This window comes from Rhagoletis pomonella, unplaced genomic scaffold (assembly GCF_013731165.1).
Source record: "Rhagoletis pomonella isolate Grant_MI unplaced genomic scaffold, Rhpom_1.0 Rhpom_scaffold_00008, whole genome shotgun sequence".
NCBI classification, from domain to species: Eukaryota; Metazoa; Arthropoda; class Insecta; order Diptera; family Tephritidae; genus Rhagoletis; species Rhagoletis pomonella.
Window position 1 is genome coordinate 23,524,633 of NW_023458562.1, and position 7,521 is coordinate 23,532,153.

Sequence of the window (7,521 nt, forward strand, 5' to 3'; positions counted from 1 at the left end):
CGAAGGGCAACCGATATTAGAAAACAACTTTCGTGTTGCTTGGACCAGGTATTGAGTCCTTCACTTACTGAGTGTTAGTGTGCACCTCTAACCTACGGTGACCATATTAACCAACGTAAAATAAAGGACATTTTTTTCAAAATGATTTGGAAATACGTACATGTATGATAAAAGTACCTTGCCCATATCGTAATTTAAGTTAAATATTTACCATTTAATTATATTATTTAATTGTATAAGTCCCCCTGCTGTAGCGAAAAATGAAGCCAAATAATTTTCAAGGACTTCGCCATCCTTTGCTACCCTAATGCGTTTACCATAATTCATACTGCACTACGAAGCCAGCACACAGTGGTTCAAAATTCGAATTCAATGTTCATAATCCACTGGAGCCTTCATTTTTCCACCAATTTTTACTAAAAATCAAAAAAAAAAATATTTATATTGGTTAACATTTTTTTTATAACATTTCAAAATTGTTTTGTGTATTTTGTTTTGGGAGAACCATACAATTATTTTCAACTAGTTTTTGTTATGTAACATTTATTAACTGGAACAGAAGAATACATTTTCTTCAAAGCTGCTACTTTTTGTACATTTTGCAGTAAAAAATTTGATATAATCAAATTAAAATTCAGAAATCAGGCTCAACTGGTCTCTTGCAAATATTGTAAGCTTTCATAAAAAATAACAATTAATCAAATTAAGCGAAAAATGAAGTGAATGAATGCCAGTTTTGAACCACTGTGCAGCAGGGGGTTTATTGTTCTCTTTCAGTGGAACTGGAAACTCAGCGTGCAACACGATCCTGGGCACAACTTTCCCTGTGCTTTATAGATTGTACAAAGATTACCGATTAAATAGAAACCCTTAAGTGTGGTGCGAAACAAACTGGCGAAAGTTATCATTATATTTTATAAGGGACATTTTTATTTTTCATATTCTGCGTTTAAAAATTTACCTCTGAAAAATGCAGAGCCGATTTAAAGGACAGTTTAAGAAATAAAGGACAAAAGGCGTCCTTTATTTTGAAAAAAATTATAAAGGACAGGGGGTTAAAATAAAGGTATGTCCTTTAAAATAAAGGACGGATGGTCACCGTACTCTAACCACTCGACCACAACGGTTGCGACCAGGCATGCCCAGCGCAGGGCACTTGCTTGTGGAGTATTGCCAGCGTTGGGCATGCCTGGTTTCGACTATTGTCGCATTAAAAGCTGGCTTTCCATTATTTATAGATCTATTTTCCACAACAATTGTGTACAATTTGCATCACTTTTTTATGAAATATACCCAGTAGGCAGAATGAACGGCACTTCTAAATAAATGCGGTTATTCCATTTAGAAAGGAGAAAAGAAGCGAACACGAAATATCAAAATAAGCCCTTTTTAGTTAGCCGACTGGGATATATACCTACAAACATACGTACATACATACATATGTACATATGCAGCTAAATATGTATATTCATAGATTATTAATGTGTGCTTTTTCTTGAAATAAAATAATTCTGACGAGCGCATTTGACCCTTGAACTATTATTTATTGCTGTAACTAACCGAATGCGAGTTCGAAGAATCAAACAAAAATGTTGCTTATACAAACACACAAATATTTGTACAAAATGTGAAAAAATTGGGCATTCGAAAAGGGTTGACTGCTGAAAATGAAAGCCAATTTATAATTACAAGAAGAAAGTATAATCGTAAATAACAGTTAAGAACATGCGGTCAACACCACGCAAGGATAATTGTGTTAACATGTGCATACAAAGTTTTTTATACATACATATACATATATGTTTGTCACACGCCCATAGCAGTGAGCATTTCGACACGACCCCAGGACATGACAGCTTGGACGATGTCTACGGAGGCGCGTAGGGAAAAAAATTTTAGTTTCATAAACGGACTACAAAATAAGGAAGCTCCTTGTAGCTACTCGCAGTGTAGATTGCATGTGAGTGCGTGTGTGTATGCCTTTATGTACATAAATTAATAATACATGAAATTTAAATGCAGTTCATTAGCACTTAAGCGATACAAACAGGACGAACCTCTTCGCTGACATGGGTAGGTATATATTTAAATATACCCAATCAAACATATCAATATACAAACATACCCGCCTCTGTATACGTTTAGTGAAAGTGTTAGCAGAGACAGGAGAGGCTTTGCATGTGACCTCAGTGGTAATATTTAGTGTCCTCTATTTGTGTCCTTTACATATATGTTAATTGATAGTGTGTGTTTCGAATGTACTCTGTCTATATGTACGTTGTTGCATTTTATTTCTTGTCCATCTCAGTGGGGTTAACTTCGTCTGTGTTCAAGCACTAAAGGCCAATATTTATTCCGAGAAGCGTTAATATTAATTTACATATGACACGCAGCGCAATTTAGTTGATGTGGCTTGCGTAAGGGCTATCTAAATCTATACACGGTTATTGATATCCTGTGGCGTCAGCAAGTTAGGGGAAATTGACAAAGTGTTTTTAGTGGACAAATATATGCTTAGGTAATAATTTTGTAATGTTTACAAATTAGTCAATCAACACAGCCCATTGCATGGTGGAAGAAGTGTATGTCTTAGGCAACATTTGATGAATTATCCATTTGCAATTTATATGCTAAGAAAACAATACCGGAAACCCTATGTGCAGTTGGAAGACTTGGCCTGTAGACAATTACCGACTGATAGAATATCTCTTGTATTCGGACAACCAGTATCTGTGGTAGATAGTAGGCGAGAAGATCATATGGCGTTATCATCTATCCACATTTTATGATTGCAACTGGAAAGGAAGTGAGGCTGCCTACTTTGGGCAGGCAGGTAGATGTAGAAAAGAAGGCTTGCGGGGATTCCAAACTCGGATCCTTACCTTCGGCAATGGTTTCAGCGATAGCAATTTGTTGTCACAAGCGAGGAACCTGCATGTTTATGTCTCCGAAAGCGAAAAGTTGTTGCTTGGAGAGGTAAGGAGATGAAACGAGAACTTAGCTTCTGCTTACAGAAGATCGGTTTCGTTACTCTCACGAAAAGGTCGTGGAAAAGTTCGAAGCGAAAACGCAATGACTTCTGGAAGCTCTATAAAACAGAAAACAGTTCAAGCCGAAGTTGCAAACTCAGCAACAATAAGCACACTACTGAGAAGTGCGCGGTCGATGAGGAGCCTAAGAGGCAGTTGCAAAGGCTGAAATCCACGGCATACTTTGGTTTTCCCATGGATCTCTTAGTGGCCGTTTTCGTATTGATAGAAAAGTAGTTGGTTGGACCAAATAAAAATCCTTGGGTTCAGCGTCATAGTGACAAGTTGTGGCCTAGACACCTGACAAGTCAGGAGCAGCCGGCGACATACTAATAGCAGTATCTTTAAATGGTGGTAGGAACGGGTGCCTAATATAGCTTTAGTGTTGAGAAAGGTTCTCTAGAACACCAGACGAAGGAATGACAACATTGATCACTAGGTTACCCGTATGAAATGGATACTAAGGCTTGCAGGAACCGATGCGACAAAGGGCGGTATTAAAAAGCCATATGGCTCGTGGGCTGACTTTACCAAGGAATCCATAGAAATCCTGATGCACTATCAGAATTAACGGATCTCACCGATGATTCTCAAACATCAATCCAAGTTCGTACACTGGCTAGGCACGTTTTAATCTGATGTAGATACAAGATTGTGTCTTTGCGTGACATTTATAACTTTGCCAGCAAAGCGCCAAAGGCAAACAGTATGCCACAATGAACGCCAAGGAAACATTTTTGTACTGCTTTTGTACTCGTGAAAATTGCTGTGGTTTTTATATGCGTATGTATTTAGTTTTAAAAATATCAGCAGCGTAATTAAATTTTATGTTTCTGCATGAAAACTCGAATTTGAACGCTTCGTGCTGCAGATAAAACGATCTATGTGGCATGCTTTGCGCATTTTCATACACTTCATCTTATATGTCAAAGCAAATCTGTCAAGCAAAGCTAAGCAAGCGTTTTATCTGGCATTAGTTTTAGAGATATAATACGGAGGAAAATCAGCATGAGATATTAGTTGCGTTCCCCAACTTTGCTGGGTTAAAACCTTTAAAACTGTCAAAAGGCAAAAGAAGCCAGAGAACCGAGTACGGGAACGCTTTCGGGTAAGTTCCTGTAAATTCTTGCAACTTCTTGCGAGTTAGGGAACGCAAATATTAAATGTTTCGGTCTCTTCAAATATTTAAGACCACATAAGGTCTATGTTATGACACTGTTAAAGTTAAAAGGAATAGTTCTAGGCAAATAAACCTTTCACTATTTACCATAAAAACACCCCAGTTACTAGCTGAGTTATGAATAAGTATATAAAGAGAAAATATTGGCATACACGCAATGAACATAGCGCAGTTATTGGACGGTAGAGAATTGAAAATAGTTTCAAAAAAAAAACTATTTAATAAGTATTTAAGGTGTTCGAGAAAAGTGGAAAGCGAAAGCAGAGTAAGTATGCCGAATGAAAAATATTAGTTTTCAAGGATTCTATACCATTTAACGAAAAATTGTTTTTTTTTTTTCATATAAAATACATGCGAATCTTAGAGCGCTTTGAGCGACCTTTAAATACTTTTTTATTGCAAAAAAAGGGTATATTTTTTCCATATAGAATAATCCAAGGGAGCTTTAAAATTCCGAATTTATTTTTCGCATGCACTTTTGGACCTCCTGAATGTCCATACGTACATATATATTACAAATCCATATTAACGAGCTACACTCTAACCACACATATGTATTTATTTTTATTTAATTCTAGCTGCTCCTTTGCTATGTTGTCCCTCTATTGAAGGAGATCAATAACGCGATCGCGAAACCGTATTTGCTCCACTTTCCTATCTCGCATAATATTTAAAATTTCTGTCTTAAAATCTTGGTCTGATGACATTTGCTTGGTTTTTCAAAATCTCAACAGCGGTTTCTTCTTTGGCGCTTTGGCGTTCTTTCCACAAACTTTGTCGAGCTTTAAAATACGTATAAAAGTTTGTTATTAGGCTTCAATTCTATTACCTCGTATTTAAATTCAAAAACTCTACTTCTTCCACTTCTTCGTGGGCGTCAAATTCAATACGATCCACGTAATCATCCTTCTCCTGCTGTTGTGGCGCACTAAAACAGTTCGAACCGCTACCACTCACAGGAATTTTTTCGGATGGTTCCCCTACAGTTTTCAATGATGCAATGTGGTGGATGCATTTTTTTTGCCCGATATTTTAAATCTGTCCATACCTCATTTCAAATATTCCTTAAGCAATACTAAGTGTCTTTGCCTTCCGCCATGAGTTTATGGATTTTTTTGGGAAGTCCACAAGCTTTTAAATGTTCAGTTAATTCAGCCCATAATTTATTGAGCTCGACTTTGCCTTGAGTAGTCCTTGGGACATAACCTTTTGCTAGTTCTAAATGAACTATAAATATCTAAATATAAATATATATTTAAATTGATACCTATGTACATTTTTTTGCATTTATTTTCAAAAATAGCAATTCTTTGGCGTTTTAATTTACAAATATCGTTTTTGTAGTATCGTTTGAAGGACTATCGTTTCAAAGTTACGTGGCCGGTAGACAATCCTGCCTATGTAGTTAGTACCATTGAAAACCCAATTGATTATTAGCAATTAAATAAGTATAAGTTCGGACTACACCGAACTATATATACCCGGCGCACAGTGGGACGTCCCCATATAAGCTGCTGCAAAAAGTAGTAATCGTACTAGAAATTCGCTGAAATTTCGTATATGCTCTGTTCGGCACTTAGGAATGAAGAAATGTAGAAAATGGTAAAATTCCACGCGCTACCACGCCCACAGATCTTGGGGGCGGAAATATTAGATGTTATCCGATTTTGATGAAATTTAGAGCATATGCTGCTTTTAACGAGAAAAACTTAAATATGAAAGATCGTCAAAATGGGTTTACACTATCGTCCAATAAATCTAGAAAAACAGGCACAAATAATAGAAATTTTTTTTTTTTTATGAAATTAGGTATGTCCTGCTCGTTTAAGCAACAATTTTCCAACTTGGAAGATAACAAAGAATCTCTTATTAAGGCGCCCACCTCCCACACAACTTGTTTGGCTCCAAGTGCTAAATTTTTATGAACTTTGGAGAAAATGAACATTTATTTTATTTCTAAAGAAGTTTCTATTTCTTCATTTCAAAAATGAGAAATTACTTGCGACAAAATCAAAATTTTTTCGCATTGCTCCTACTTTAAGCTTGTTTCATTATTGCAAATATGCATTTTTATCAAAAATTCCTTTGGTTTGGGTTAGCTGGATATTTTTCTATGCACTTGCGTAATTACTTTTTCAGATTACGCTAATCCGTGTTTACTACTTTTGGCCGCTGTAGTCCCATAGTGCAGCGCACGTATTAAATATTGATTTTTCACCTTTCAGTAAACTGCATGATAAGGAAGAGTATTTTGCCCAATGTCGAACAGGAAACAGGTGGAAATTGATAAGGCGGTTATCTATATGTTATCATAAGTGGGTGGTGCCACGCCCATTTTACAAAAATCAGTCATCTTGTGTCTTGTTAAGAGATTGTTGTAAATTAAGGTCTTTTGATATTGAAATATCGGATCGGAAAATTCGTATTTCTGATATTTACCGTTATATGACAAGTGGCGGTAATTTTAGTCCGATCTTAAAAATTTTCAACATATTGCTTTTTTGCGCCAAGGTTGGTAAATGTGCCGAGTTTGGTAGAAATTGATAAACCGGGTAGCGAGATACACATATGTAGGCGGAAGTTGGCGGTGCCACGCCCAATTTCCAAAAGTTTCCCTAAATATAATTTTCTGCTAAATATAATTTTAAGTAAATTAGCATACATTTTTATTATTTAACGCAGTTTTCGTATTTCTATAAATTACCGCTATATGTAAGGTTTGAGTGGTTCTTGTCTGATTTCTACAATTTTCAACGGGTTTCTTCGCACCGAGTTTGGTGGGGATTGGTGAAGCGATTACAGAGATATAGCATTTCATCACAAGTGGGCGGTGCCACGCCCATATTCCAAAAATTTCATAACTGTCTTATTTTATGCCGAAATTCTACTTCGCAAACCAACTTTCAACAATTTTAATCCAGTATTTGTGGAAATATCGTAGTATACCGTTATATGGGAGGTGGGCGTGGTTATTGTTCGATTTTACTAATTTTTAATCCCAACCTAATTTGCATAAAGGGCAACCTACTTAATAAATTTTGTTGACATATCTCAATTTTTGAAGTGAAACTTCTTTAGCGGCGGTTGGTTGGTTGGGAGTAAATTGGCAAATTCAACGGAAATTGCACACGGAAATGGTGCAACGGAAATGGTGCAATGGAAATTATGCAACGGAAATGGTGCAACGGAAATGATGCAACGGAAATGGTGCAACGGAAATAGTGCAATGGAAATGGTGCAACGGATATGGTGCAACGGAAATGGTGTAACGGAAATTGTTGGGGCTGAAACAAGGGCTTCTTGTGTGTATGC